A 14,649-nucleotide genomic window follows, 5' to 3' on the forward strand; every position below is an offset into this window, starting at 1 on the left:
AGCTTTCTCTATCTCTATTGGCGAGAGCAGCAGCCAATCACACAAACTGAAGCTCCCTCCTCCTCCGCGATGACCTTCCTCCTTCCCCTTGGTTTTCGCCTCGCTCCTCGTCCCCCTCCCACCTCCGCCTTTTTTTGAAACGGGCCGCACTGATTGGCCAAGACGAGGGCATAAGGGGCGTGTCTCGAAGGGACGAGTCTAGACGAGAGGAGACGACAGCGGCGATAGCAGCTGGAAGAGCAAACGCACCTGAAGGGAGGGGTGAGTGCGCATGTGCGATATGCAGTTGCTCCCCTTTCCTCCAAAATAAATAAATAAATAAATAAATAAGAGGGGGGGGCGGGTTGTCTGAGGGTTTCTCCCCTCTTTAGGGACAAGTTTGGGGGGGTGATATTAAGGCAAGTGGGAAGGGAAGTTTTTAAAGTCCTTCTCATTCTACTGAAATGGGGGACTTCAAGACGGCTGAGCTGTGCCTGGAGGGGAGAGGCATGCAACTTAAAAGCCAACCCCCTCCCCCGTCTTGATGTGGCAGTGGCTAATTTGTACTCCTTAAAGGGAAGGGAAACCTTCAGACTTATTTGGGACAGAGGAGAGAGAATAAAGGCTAATTTCCCTGCTTCCAAAAGAGACTAGGGGTGAAAATAAAGGCTTAATTGCCCCCTTTTGACAAAGAGGGGGCTATAGAGGGATATCTCCTCCCCCTTGGATTGGAAGGGGGGCACAAATTATTTTTATCCCTCTCTTTAGAGGAGGAGGCCCTAGGAGGGGAAGAAATGCAAATATACCCGTTCTAATATGCGGGTGCTTTTAATTCAAATATTGCTTCTTCTGAAGGACGGAGAACTTTGAGTTTTTCCCTTCTTCAAATTTACCAGCAGAGAATAGTAATAGTCACTCCTGTCCCTTGAGAGGAAGGGAGTCCAGGCTGAAGGGGAGTTGCTCCCCTCTTTTTCCTCCTTTTAAATTGAGTTGGGGGAGGGAGCTTGAACCTATTTGGTTTCCAAACTTGAGTGTTTTGCTGTATGTGTTGTTGAAAGTTGACCTTTGTGTCTGCAACAAGCCACACTTTCCTTATGCCCCACATTCCTATCCAGGATAGAGAAGGGAAGCCCTTTCAACCTTATATATATATATAAATTAGGGGGACAATTAACCTGTATCTTCTTTCACACATTCCCCCCCAAAATAAGGTAGAGAAGGGATGAACTTGTTGAACTGCCCTGCAATGGATAACTTTCCTTCTTAGTATACTTTATTTGAAAGGAGGGGGATGACAGATGTGTAAAACTGGGGTCCTTCCCACCTCTTTCCCTTCTTAATGGGGTTTTGTTTGGGGGTTAAGAATTAAAAGATTTTATATTGTTTTGTTTCTTTGGCATTAAAGCAGTGGAGGCTGCAGGTTAGCTCCTCCCTTTGTTGAACGATAGAGGGTTGAAAAGCTTTAATCTGATTGCATTCATTTGAAAAGGAGATGAAGGATCAAAGTTTAATTCCCCATTCCTTGTGGTGGGGAAAAGCTTACTGTTAACTGACCTCTTGTTTAGAAGAACAGCTGGAAGATTGAGCCGGGGAAAAAATGGTTAATCTCCCTGTCATTTTTTTTAGGCACTCGCTCCAAATATTTGAGGTTAAGGAAAGTACCCCAATCCCTAAATAGAGAGATCTGTAATAATAAGACTCTGTATAGCATTTTCCCCATAGTTTTAAGAAAGTGATTGTTGAGGTACATAAAATTAAAACAACTGCTTTTGCAAGTTTTGGTGGAATCATATTATATTGGCTTTCTTGTTCAGTGTTGCAATTCAACACTCATAAAATCCTTATTAGTATACAACCTCAGTTGAGAATTAGTTTATCCTTTGGTAGTATTTTGTGAACAGAGCTATTCTATTTGTAGCTTCCTTTCTCTGTTTTTTAACCCTCAGAAGCGTTCAGTATTTCATTTTTTAATCAATCATCTGAAGTTAGGATGAATAAGAGTAGCTAGCTTGATCAGTGAGCTTCAGTGGTGACTACTCTAATCTTTACATCATGTTGACTCTTATGGAAATTATTTTTAATGAATTATTTTCATGAATGATTGGAAGAAGCAAGTAGTGAATAAAGTTGTCCAGTTATCTCAGAATAGCGATGAAGAGGTTTGAGAGTCTCCTAAACTTGTTGATAAGGGAATCTTGACTTGACAAACCAAGAAATATTTGGTTGGGGTAGAAGCCTAGAGATTTGGAATAAGTTGTTTTTTTCTCTTCCCTCTATTTCTCTCCCCTTCCCTCTATCCATGTGAAACTGTTTGAATTTTCTGTTTTTAAGGCAGGAAAAGGTACCATGTATTCAATTGGTGAAACATCGGTTTTATTTGTAAAGGTTTGCTCTTAGCAACACTGGTATCCTCCCTTCCCTCTGTCAAAAATCAAATTGACATGGATCGGAGCCTGCAGCACTGGAATAGAAAGACCAATGGTTATTCAGTGAAAATTGGTTTTGGCTGCTTAAAAGAACGGCAAAGAATACATGAATGAATACAGTAGCACCAGCCCTGGTGTTCTTTGTAAAACTTTCTTTTAGCTAGGGCCGTTAGCTCTCATTGGTGGAGCTGAGAGTTATTGCTAGCCATAAAAGACAGCTATATGAGTGCCACTTGTATGAAGTACCTTCCTGCATTTCAGAAAAGGGGTTAGTGTACAATGGAGCTTGGTAATACGGGACTGCAACAAATCAAATTTAGGGAAAATTTCCTCCTTTTCCCCGCCACCACTCCAGGCTATCTTGCATTAGCCTAGACATTTTTTCTTCTTTTCTGTCAGAGTGACAGGGGTGCGTATGTATGTATTTTCTTAAGGATAAAGAAGATAAGGAGTGCTGTTCCCTCTATTGTTGGAGATAAAGCTGGTGGCTGAATCAGCCAATGAAGCTCTGGTGTTATGGCTTTGACTTTAGTTGGCATATGATAAAAGTGGAACATGCTAGATTAATGCGATTAAGCAAATGCAATTTTATTTTCTGAAGAGATCCTTGAGTTTAATTCTCAGATTGTGGTTGGTGACTTGGCTGTCAAGGAAGTCTTCATGACTGACATTGATATAGCCTCAGTGAAGAATGCTGAAAATTGTATGTTTTAATTAGCTAAAGAAGTTTAAGTCCTTCTGGGAAACTTTTTGTTGTGTGCATTTGGGTTGCATGCTTTAGATTTTCAATACTGAGAATCTGCAGATGTTTTAAAAATTATTCCTACATGGGTAACATCCTGAAACATTGTTTTCCTTTTGCACAGTACTTTAGATCTCTCCCCCAATTGTATTCATAGAAACAGGTTATCTTAAAGGCTTTGATTTTCACAGAGGTCGGGGGGTTAATCAGACTAAACACTTGGTCTTCTTGTATTGTTCATGGTGTAATGGGACAAACGAAGAGCAAAATATGGTTAGCTGCACGATGATGAACGCCATTTTTGAGCAGCGTTTTGAATTAATTTGCCTTTTGCATCTGAATTATGAATTCACTTGTTGAGCCACATTGCAACTTTCCACTAATTCTACTACAGGTAGTCCTCGACTTACCACAGTTCATTTAGTGACCATTCAAAGTTGCAATCACACTGAAAAAAGTGACTTGTGACCATTTTTCACTCTTACGACTGTTGCAGCATCCCCGTGGCCATGTGATCAAAATTCAGATGCTTGGCAACTGGCTCACATGAGGTCATGACGTCTTTTGCAAATTTCTGATAAGCCAAGTCAATGGGGAAACCAGATTCTCTTCACAACCATGTTCCTAACTTAACAATTGCAGTGATACACTTAACAACTGTGGCAAGAAAGGTGGTAAAATGGGACAAAAATCATTTAACAAATGTTTCATTAGAAGCGTTTGGCTCAATTGTGGTCATATGTCAAGGACTACCTGTATTGCTCCGTGTAGGAAATCCAGATCTTGAGCATATCGAGCCAATTTCTATCCAGTCAGGAAAGAAAAGAAAATCATTTCTCCTAATAATTTGCTCACTGATCATTGCCAATCGATTTGATGTACAGGATTGCTTATCTTCTCTATCCTTAAGAAAATGCATACATGCACACCCCTGTCACTCTCTGTGACAGAAAAGAAGAAGAATGTCTAGGCCAATGCAAGATAGCCTGGAAAGGTACGGGAGAAAGGAGGACATTTTCCCTAAATTTGATTTGTTGCAGTCCCATATTCATGTTCTGGCCTTGATTTATGACTACCATTGAGCCAAACATTTCTGTTGCCAAGTGAGAAAGCTGTTAAGTGAATTTTGCCCCATTTTCTTGCCACAGTTCTTAAGTGAATCACTGCAGTAGTAAAGTTAGCCACACGGTTGTTAAGTGAATCTGTCTTCCTCATTAAGTTTGCTTGTCAGAAGGTCGCAAAAAGGGATCGCATGACCTTGGGACACTGCAGCCGTCGTTAATATGTGTCAGTTGCCAAGTGTCTGAATTTTGATCACGTGGCCATGGAGATGTTGCAATGGTCATGTGAAAAACAGTCATAAGTCACCTTTTTCAGTTCCTTTCTAACTTTGAATGGTCACTAAATTACCTGTGGTAAGTCGAGGACTTCCTGTACTGTCTAGTTTTCCAATTGTAAACCGGAGTGATGAAAAGTGGATTCTGATAATACCCAGAGGGCATAAGTTGCACTTTTGGTGAACTGACTGACAAGAACTATATAGGAATTTACACTGATCTTTTCTGGGAATTGCAACTATTGGAAATGCTTACTTTCCCCTTCTTTTGTTCAATCTCAGTTTTCTTTATTAATATGTTGACTTCTCTGGTTGAGACATTGATTTCGTTACCATACCAAGTTAATTTTTGTGTGTGTGTTCCTGATTTAAGGAAGGGTTATTTATCCTTTCTGTTTTCTAGGTGGACTGCTCTGTGTCATTTAATTGCTCCCAGTTGTTGATTCTCTGGGAGCGATTTCTACATATCTCTTCCCAAAACTTTCAAAAGATTTGAAAGTCAGACAAGTTTATGTAGATGTTGTGGAAGCAAAGGTTATTTCCACACTGAGAGATGAAACGGGAAAAAGTTTTCTCAACTAGCAGAAATTGGGAAAGAGATGCCAACTGGAGCATTTAGCTGCTGGACACTCTGCAAGAATTCCAGCATGTAAGGAAAAAAAAAAAGTACAGATCGTGTTGAATATTTACCAGAATATGTAACTAATGTTGAAAATAAGCTTGCAAAAATTACTCATCCACAGAAATATTTACCAGCTAAAGGTTGCATCTCCTTCTAAAATTTTTATTAGATGCTGGGCAGAGCAACTCCTGCCTTTAATCTCCTCAGGTGAATTTGAATTCTGATTTAAAAAACAACAACTTTGGAACAGTTGTAGTGCTGTGGAGGACCAGCAATAACATGATCAGTAAAAATCTGAGAACAATAATGTTTGCTTAAGGAATGGGGTGGATAAACTTTCATTCTAAAGCGGGGTTTCTCAACCATGGCAACTGTAAATCTTAAAAGTTGCCAAGGTTGAGAAACGTTGTTCTAAATCAAATTTTAGATCCTTGGGGTATTCTCAATTAATGCCATCTTCCACTGATTAGGAATTCTGGGAGTTCCAATTCTCCCCACCTCCAAAAAAAAAACCCCTTCCCTATGGAGTAATTAGACCAAGAGTTAATGTGTGACCCATGCTCACTTAATGAACTTCAATAGCTGGGGGTAGACTTTAACTTGGTCCCAATCCAGTCCTTCAATAATTACCAATCCCCTGACATTCTCTCAACATCATTGTTTAAATATGGCATTTTAAAAGGTGGGTATAATTGTTGGAATTTTGAATTCATTCTCATAGGGCAGGGGTGGGGAACTATGGCCCTCATGACTTGTGGACTTCCAACTCCCAGAATCCCCGAGTCAGCCATGTTGGCTCAAGAATTCTGGGAGTTGAAGTCCATAAGTCATAAAAGGGCCATAATTCCCCACCACTGTCATAGGGATGTGCTTCTAAATATCAATAGTGTGCTGAAAGAATACTGAATGATTAGCAGATAAGCCCCGTTATAAAGATAACATGTTGTCTTGGATATAGTATCCACTGTATCCAACTGTCCGTCAATGCCAACAGACATTCATTGCATTTGAAGTTGGAAGTACCATAGTTTATTAAGAAATTTATTGTTGTAATGACAAGGCAGTGGAGTTGTTTGATCATGAACAACTGAATCATGATTATCTTTATTGGAGTCTATTCTTGCATTTATACACATTTTTAGTTATCCTCCATCACTGGTTAACTTTGGTTACTGCTTAACTTTGGTTACTGTTTAGCACAGTAATTAATTATCTCTAGTTAAAGTCTAACATATGTTTACTTCCTCTCTCTAATCCTCCTTTAGATTAGTGACTTTGTTTACCTGAGTTGTATTTGCTTGGAAACATTCTTTATCTGAGGTTTGCCATCTGAGATTGGAACATTCCTGCAATTACAACTCTACAATTTATAAGAATAGAATCACTTATTTTTTATCTAAAGAGAGGGACTCACAAGAGAAAGTGTGAAAGACAGGATAGTCTCCTTTTGTCTTTTAAACATTCATTTACAATAGTGAAAAACAATATAGGGACAGTGTGTAAAGAGACTTCTCATCTTTTTTTCACTAATTTGCTTTCAGGTCAAACAACTCAACAGATTCAAAGAGAGAACGCAGTCTCCCATAAAATGTGCATTTTCTCTTAATGTGCAAGCACTCCTCGACTTACAACCACTATTGTGCCCAAAATTTCTGTTGCTAAGCAAGACAATTATTAAGTGAGTTATGGCCCATTTTAAGACCTTTCTTGCCATGGTTGTTAAGTGAAGCACTGCAGCTGTTAGCAACACAGTTATTTTAAGGCAAGAGTCTTCAAACTTGACAGCTTTAAGACTTGTGAACTTCAACTCCCAGAATTCCTGAGCTAACATGACTGGAGGAGGAATTCTGGGAGTTGAAGTCCACAAGTCTTAAAATTGTCAAGTTTGAAGACCCCTGTTTTAAGTAAATCTGGCTTCCCCATTGACTTTGTTTGCCAGAAGGTCTCAAAAGGGGATCATATGACCCCAGGACATGGCAACCGTCATAAATATGAGTCAGTTGCCAAGCATCAGAATTTTGACCACGTGACCATGGGGATGCTACAGTGGTCATAAGTGTGGAAAACGGTCATAAATCACTTTATTCAGTGCTGTTGTAACTTCAAATGGTTATTAAATGAACTGTTGTAAGTCCAGGGCTATCTATATTTGAAAAATATTTGACCCCCAGAAAAAGATGAAAACTTATTCTTTCTCATTCTAAAGTTTAGGATTCAGAACAAGGATCCCAAGTTATAGGAATTCATGGTTTGAAAAAAAAAAAAAAAACAGGAAGAATATGTTGGCGGTGGAACCAATTAATCAGAGGGAGTGGGTTTACTTTCGCTGGAAGTATTCAGGCGAAGGGTAGAACCATCTGCTAAACATTCTTGAATTTGGGTTACTCAGCTGAGCCATGTATCCATCAAAGCTTAAATCAGTGGCTTTCAATCTGGCAAGTTTAAACATTTTAAAGTACGTGGACTTCAACTCCTGATAGTTGAAGTCCATGTATTCTAAAGTGGCCAAGTTTGAAAAAAAAAACCGCTGACCTTAAATGGCTCCTTTGAATTCTAGGTTGCTGGATTTATTCAAACCTGAACTGTAGTATAGACTGAAATATTGCAGTATCAGAGCTTGCAGGCTTGTTAGGTATAAATCAAGATCTATTTAAGGTTGCAGAAACTGCTTTTTTTCTTGAAAATCTGAGTTAGCATGAAGTTCACCGGGATTTTATTTATGGCAATCTATAGCAGTGTTTTTTCAACCTCAGGAACTTTTAAGATGCATTCTGGTTGGTGGAATTCTGGGAGTTGAAGTCCATGCACCTTAAAGTTCCTGAGGTTGAGAAACACTGATCTATAGTAAATCGGTAGGTTTTCTGAAACTGGTAGCGGAATATCAATAACCTTTTCTCTTTGGTGTTCTGAACTGGTTTGGAGAATGTGTCAGCCCATCCTGTTTTTATGTGCTCAATTTTATCCTGGAATCTATGTCCCAGCTGGAAAGTGTAATCTGCCTTCTTCAAGCCAGTTCCCTGTCATTTGCAGTTATCAGGTTGATGCATAAATATTGTAATAAGGTATTGCTTCTGCTCTACACCAGTGGTCGCCAACCAGTGGGCCGGGGGACCACTGGTGGTCTGTGAGAAAATTTTGGTGGTCCGCAGATTAATGTCACCCCCAAAGCACCCCCAAAGCAATTAATCCAGGCTGTACAGGAACACAAGGCTACACTGCCCACATGGCCCGCGGGAACACAAGACTTGTGTCCCTTGCATTGCGAACAACACGAGGTAGTGGGGGGGGGAAGGGCAGAGCAGGGGAACTTGCCCCACTTGTCCCATGCACTTCACCTGACCACCGGGCTGCTTCTTTCCACTTCTTTCTTCTTCTGCTTTTGGCTGCATGCAAGGAAAGCAGCAAAATTCTTTCTTTTTCTCCCCCAAATTCTGCCAGAAATGAGTCTTTGGGGTCCTTCTAGGCATCCTGCTCCGAGAGGCTGCGCCAGTGTGACTAGTCTCAGAAAGACTCATTTCTGGTGGAGTTTGGGGGAGAGACTTCTGCTGCTTTCTTTGCATGAAGCCAAAAGTCTCTCTCTCTCTCTCTCTCTCTCTTCCCCCTGAGAACAGAGCTGGAGACGGTATCCTGCGATCCCAAATAAAGAATGATCGATCAATAGGAAAATGGGGTGGGGAATTTTCCTGCAGACTTTTTTGGGGGGATTTTCCCAGGGTCTCTGGTCCGCGGGATTTAAAATTATGAGTTTGGTGGTCCCTGAGGTCCAAAAGGTTGGTGACCCCTGCTCTACCCTGTGCTTTTTAGAAGAGCATTTAGTGGTAGTCCCTTTTTAGAAGAGCGGTGTGGTGGCCTAGTGATTAAGATACTCACCTCTCACTCGAAAGGTTGAGAGTTTACTCCTGGGTAGCGAGAGATATTTCTCTCCTAGAGGACAAAGAAAAAATATCTGCTGAGAACTCCAAGTGGGCATCAGGAAGGGCATCCGGCCAGTAAAGACTCAGCTTCATCCAGTTGCCCTGACTGTACCCCGAATAGGAAGTACAGGGATTTATTTATTTTTTAATTTAGAGGCAGTCCTTAATATGATGCTCACAGTGGTTTGTGTAGATGGGAATCATTTATTGAATGATTTCTGGGGTAGGTTTTAGCTTTACTGTTAGGAGCTTACAGGTAGTCCTTGACTTATGACTGGTTACTTAGTGAGTGCTTGAAGTTTTGACAGACTCCAAAAATGTACTTATGACCCAGATTCGAAGTTCCAGTGCCTGACATATATCCTTGGTGCATTCATTAATTCCATTCTGGGTACTCAGTGACCATTACAACTGTTTGCAGCGTCCCATCGTCATACAACCAAAAATGACAATATTTTTTTTGCTGGAAACCAACGTTTACTTCTGGTTTCCAGCAAAAAATGTCCATTGCAGGTAATGGGTTTGCTTAACATCCGTGGCATTCGTTTTATCGCCCTGTTCACTAAGTAATAACTGCCGCAAGAAAGGTTGTAATATCAGGTGTGGTCACATGATGACCTGCTTAATGACCCTTATAATGTCATATAACCTTAATGACTTATAACCTTAACTGCGGCTCAGTTATGGTCATAAGTGTTTATTGCTGGGCTCTTTTTTTTGTTTTTTTTTATAAAGTACAACATTTTAGCAAAACAAGGAAGAAACATTCCACAAACCTATATTCTATCCATAGTTTTAACATTAGTAAGAACCAGAATAAAAACTTTAACTGTTGAAGCATGAAAATATGTGCAAACAGAGCTTTTCAATATCTCTCTTACTGCAGCTTCTTCATCCCTGTGATCTTTCCTCTCTATTCTTTTCACCGTTGCATTGTTTTATAGCAGGATATTTTGTTGCCCTTTGCCTCTGTTTTGTGTATTTGCGTAATACGGTATTAGCAAATCGAAGGTGAATTATCCAGGTCAGATGAGCTGCATTTCAGTTAACCTGCTGAACAAGTTTGAAAACAAACTTACTTGTCATAACTCTGAGAAAATGATTTGTTTGTGGTGTATCTCTTCTCCTTCCCCACTAGCCTGGGATTGTCTGAGGTAACTGGCCTACAGGTGGCCTTCCCCTCCTCCTATTATACAAGACTCAGTTTCAACATGTTGTATCTTTACCTATATGAAAAGAAGCCACGATTTCCTCTTACTAGAAGCCATATTCTTCTATACAAATGCCAAATCCTGTATCTGTGTGATAAACAACCCATTGTAATAGTTGCCTAGGGATGAATCATTTCAGAACAGATATGGTACTTTATTATTTTTAGACTGTTGATTTTGGCCAGAAATCAAAAAGAATAGCTTTCTATTGGATCGCTCAAAGGTAGCCCTTACCGAACATTTTAAAGTTACAACAGGACTGAAAAAGTAACTTTACGACTGGTCCTTGCACCCAAGACCATCGCAGCAATGTCTTGTGGTCATGCGATTACCATTTGTATACTTTACAGCAGGGGTGTCAAACTCAAGGCCTGCGGGCTGAATCCAGCCCGTGGGGTGTTTAGATCTGGCCCGCAGGGCTGCCTTGGAAACAGCAAAGGACTGGCCCGTGGTGCCTCTGCCAGTGAAAACAGAGCTTGCGGTGTGCGTGTATTTGGCTGTGACGGCCTCCTGCAGCCCTCTGCCAGTGAAAACGGCCCGGAGCGGCTGAAAATGCAGCTGAGGGACACACACGCCCCCCCAAACTCCATTTTCACTGGCAGAGGGCTAGAAAAACGAACTAAAAACAAAGCAAAAGGAGAAATGTTTTTGCATTTGGGCATGCAAGAAGGGACAGAAAGGAGAAAGGAGAAAGGAGAAAGAGAAAAGACAAAGGAGAAGAAGGGAAGATGGGAAGAGAGCAAGGAAGGAAAAATAAGGAAAGAAGGGAAGGAAGAAGAAAGGAAAATTTAGAGGGAAGGAAAAAGAAGAAGGAAGGAAGGATATTATGATGAGAGTGAGGGAGGGTCTGAGGGATGTCTTGCCTTAGCACTTAGCTACCACAGGTGCCCCCGACATGAGTGACATCAATCGAGTTCTCCACACCTATCCTGGCCATGCCCCCCCGCTGCCCCCAAGGTCAAACACAACCCTGATGCGTCCCTCAGTGAAATCAAGTGTGACATCCCTGCTTTACAAGCTGAATTGAGCAACCTGAATCAATGGAGAAGCCAGCAGTAAAATTTCAAGTTGTGGTCATATGATGTTTGGCTTAGCAATCACATTGCTTAGCAACAGAGTTGTTGGTCCCACTGGTGGCTGTTAAGTGAGGACTACCTGTATTTGTCTTTCCATTCAGGATTCAGGCAGTCTGCAATAGTGGTGGGATTCATTTTTTTTTACTACCAGTTCTATGGGCGTGCCTTGGTGGGTGTGGCAGGGGAAGGATATACTGTAAAATCCCCATTCCTTCCCCACCCCACTAACCTGCTTTCCAGCTCCGTTTTCCTGTGCAGGGCAACCAAAGAAGACCCAGCTGATCATCTGGGACTCAGGAGGCAGAGAATAGATGGGGGCGGGGCCAGTCAGAGGTGGTATTTGCCAGTTCTCCGAACTACTCAAAATTTCTGCTACCGGTTCTCCAGAACTGGTCAGAACCTTCTGGACACCACTTCTGGTCCACGACTTACAACAGTTAATGAGCGTTGCAGTATCCCCATAAGTTATGTGATTAAAATTCAGACACTTGGCAATTGATTCATATTTATGACAGTCACAGTGTCCTGAGATCGTGTGATTCCCCTTTTGTGACGGGGAAGCAGATTCACTGAACAACCATGCTGCTAACTTGACAATTGCAGCGATTCGCTTAACAAATGTCTCACTTGAGAACAGAAATGGGGATCGTATGTCGAGGACTATAGTTATGCAAATCACCAGATGCACATTGGAACACTTTAAGTCTCTCCAGATTGTGGAACAGCAAGTCTTCCCTCTGCTGTCTCCCTTGCTTCTGAGTTTTGGGCCTACATATAAGGGAAAAGAAGAAATTTGGGGGACACTAAAATATGTTTATGTATGTATGTATTATGCATGTATGCACATATGCATATATGTATTTTGCTTGATTCATGCTAAGCCTGGAAATTTTAAGTTAAATTTTAGCAGTGAATTAAAAGCAATAATGTTAATTAGCTTAGCTTTTGGTTCCCCAACCACTTTTATGTGGCCTGTACAAGTAGTCCTTGATTTACGACTGTTATGGAGCCCAGAATTTCCATCGTAAGTCATGATGATCATAATTCAAGGCAGCCCTGTAACTGGACCCTATTTTATTACTTCTTTTGTAGTGGCCACTAAGAGGACATTGCTGTTGTTAAGCAAATGCTGCGATTGTTAAGCGAATCGACGTAACAGTGGGTGTTTTTTGCCAGAAATTGTCTGAAAAGTCATAAATCGGTTGTCAAAGCCTGGAAATTTTAAGTTAAATTTTAGCAGTGAATTAAAAGCAATAATGTTAATTAGCTTAGCTTTTGGTTCCCCAACCACTTTTATGTGGCCTGTACAAGTAGTCCTTGATTTACGACTGTTATGGAGCCCAGAATTTCCATCGTAAGTCATGATGATCATAATTCAAGGCAGCCCTGTAACTGGACCCTATTTTATTACTTCTTTTGTAGTGGCCACTAAGAGGACATTGCTGTTGTTAAGCAAATGCTGCGATTGTTAAGCGAATCGACGTAACAGTGGGTGTTTTTTGCCAGAAATTGTCTGAAAAGTCATAAATCGGTTGTCAAAGTGAGCTGGTTGTCAAGCACCCGAAATGCAATCATATGATGATAGGGTGGGCGGGGGGGCTGTGTAGCTATCAGGAACTCTGCCATTGGTCAGAAATGGTGTAGGGTCTCCTGCCTGGGCAGGGGGTTGAACTAGATGACCTACAAGGTCCCTTCCAAGTTCCAGCTCTGATTATCTGTTATCTTAACTCCAGAATCTGGTCATAAGTAACTTCAGATGGGTGTGTTGTAACTTCAAATGGTCACTAGGCAAGGTCTTTAGACTATTTGGAATAATTCTTAACCCAATAAGAGTTGCATACCACTGTTTACACTGACTAGCAAAAACTTTCCCCAAATGTTTTGTAAGTCCTGCCACTGAATATTTATCCCTTTTGCAGATGTTGCAATTTCTTGAGACCTGGTAACTTTACGTAATTATTCGCCATGGCTGCTTTCTTGTGGCTTTCCTCTGCAACAGAGTCCCTATATACATACGTAAGAAGAATATATCGAATTAAAAGTGAAAGAATTACAAGTACAAGATGATTGTGCTACTTTATGAATTTGTAATTGAGACATGATGGTTGATTTGATTTTTTTTAATTGATCTGGAAACAAGCCAAGTCCGTTTTGCCAGCAGGTTGATGAGGCCGCTTGGGTGTAAGATCAGATTTGCTGTGAAATACATTTAATTTTTCTTTTCCTCTGGTTTTTTTTTTTTTTTTTTTGGTTTCTGCCCTACCTTTTCTAAATTGCCTTTGCATGTTATAACCTATATGCTGATTTCCTAAGAATACTTTCAAACAGTCCCAAAATGTAGGCCACTTAACAGATGATGTTGAGCAAAGAAAATATGGCTTTTATCATGTGCACCAATACGCAAGAAGAACTTTGCAGTAAAATCAGCGCATCAAAATCTAAACAGAAGTAATTCTACTGGTCCTCGTGGCCACATTAATCTGTTTTCTTTCTGTCCTTCACAATTGCAGGCAGCCTGTGTATTATCTCAATTTACAAGGCAGCCCATCTCAAATTCACAACTGGGCTATTAATGTTTAAAGACACTTAAAAAAAAAAAAAACGACTTTCCGTTCATGTTTGATTCTCAGAGACTGCCTGGCGAAGTCCCTGCAGTTTTCTTGACAAGGTTTTTCAGAAGTGGTTTGTCACTGTCTCTTTCTTAGGGCTGAGGGAAAGTGACTGGCCTAAGAGGTCACCCAGTAGACTTCGTACCCAAGGCAGGACTAGAACTCACGTTCTCTCAGTTCCTAGCCTCTAAAGCCTTTACTGTTTCACCGAACTGGTTCTCAAAAACACCATTGAAAAAATATAAAAGAATAAAGACAAAAATATGCCTAAAAACCCACAGTCGTGATAAAAACAGAATCACAGAGATGGAAGGGACCTTGCAGGTCTTCTAGTTCAACCCCTTGCTATACTATTCCAGACAAGTGGCAGTCCAATCTCTTCTTAAAAACCTCCAGTGTTGGAGCCACCACAACTTCTGGAGTCAAGTTTTTCTCACTGTCAGGAAATTAGTTCTAGGCTGGTTCGCTCCTTGATTATTTTCCACCCATTGCTTCTAGCCCTGACTTTACGTACTTTGGAGGATAGTTTGACTCCCTCTTCTTTGGGGCAGCCCCTAATACAGGGGTCTCAAACACAATTTACCTGGGGGGCCCTGGAGGCAGAGTCTGGGTGAGGCTGGGCCGCATAATATTATACTTTATATTATACTTTATATTTATATTATACACTAATATTATATTTTCATATCACGGTGGGGGCCACAGGATATCGTCCTGCGGGCTGCAATTGGCCT

At 40.9% G+C, this 14,649-nt stretch overlaps 1 protein-coding gene across 3 annotated transcripts in view; it reads left to right on the forward strand.

The window, feature by feature from the left end:
• The first annotated feature begins 200 nt into the window (after positions 1-200).
• The window catches only part of SLC25A42 (solute carrier family 25 member 42), a 45,760-nt gene continuing 31,311 nt past the window's right edge, over positions 201-14,649 (forward strand). For all 3 annotated transcript variants that reach the window (XM_026699032.2, XM_087921054.1, XM_026699033.2), the window contains exon 1: positions 201-261. The gene's annotated coding sequence lies outside the window, so the exon portion shown is untranslated. The remainder of the gene's footprint in view (positions 262-14,649) is intronic.

Source organism: Pseudonaja textilis, chromosome 1 (genome assembly GCF_049901715.1).
Source record: "Pseudonaja textilis isolate UNSWEBS1 chromosome 1, rPseTex1.2, whole genome shotgun sequence".
Lineage (NCBI taxonomy): Eukaryota > Metazoa > Chordata > Lepidosauria > Squamata > Elapidae > Pseudonaja > Pseudonaja textilis.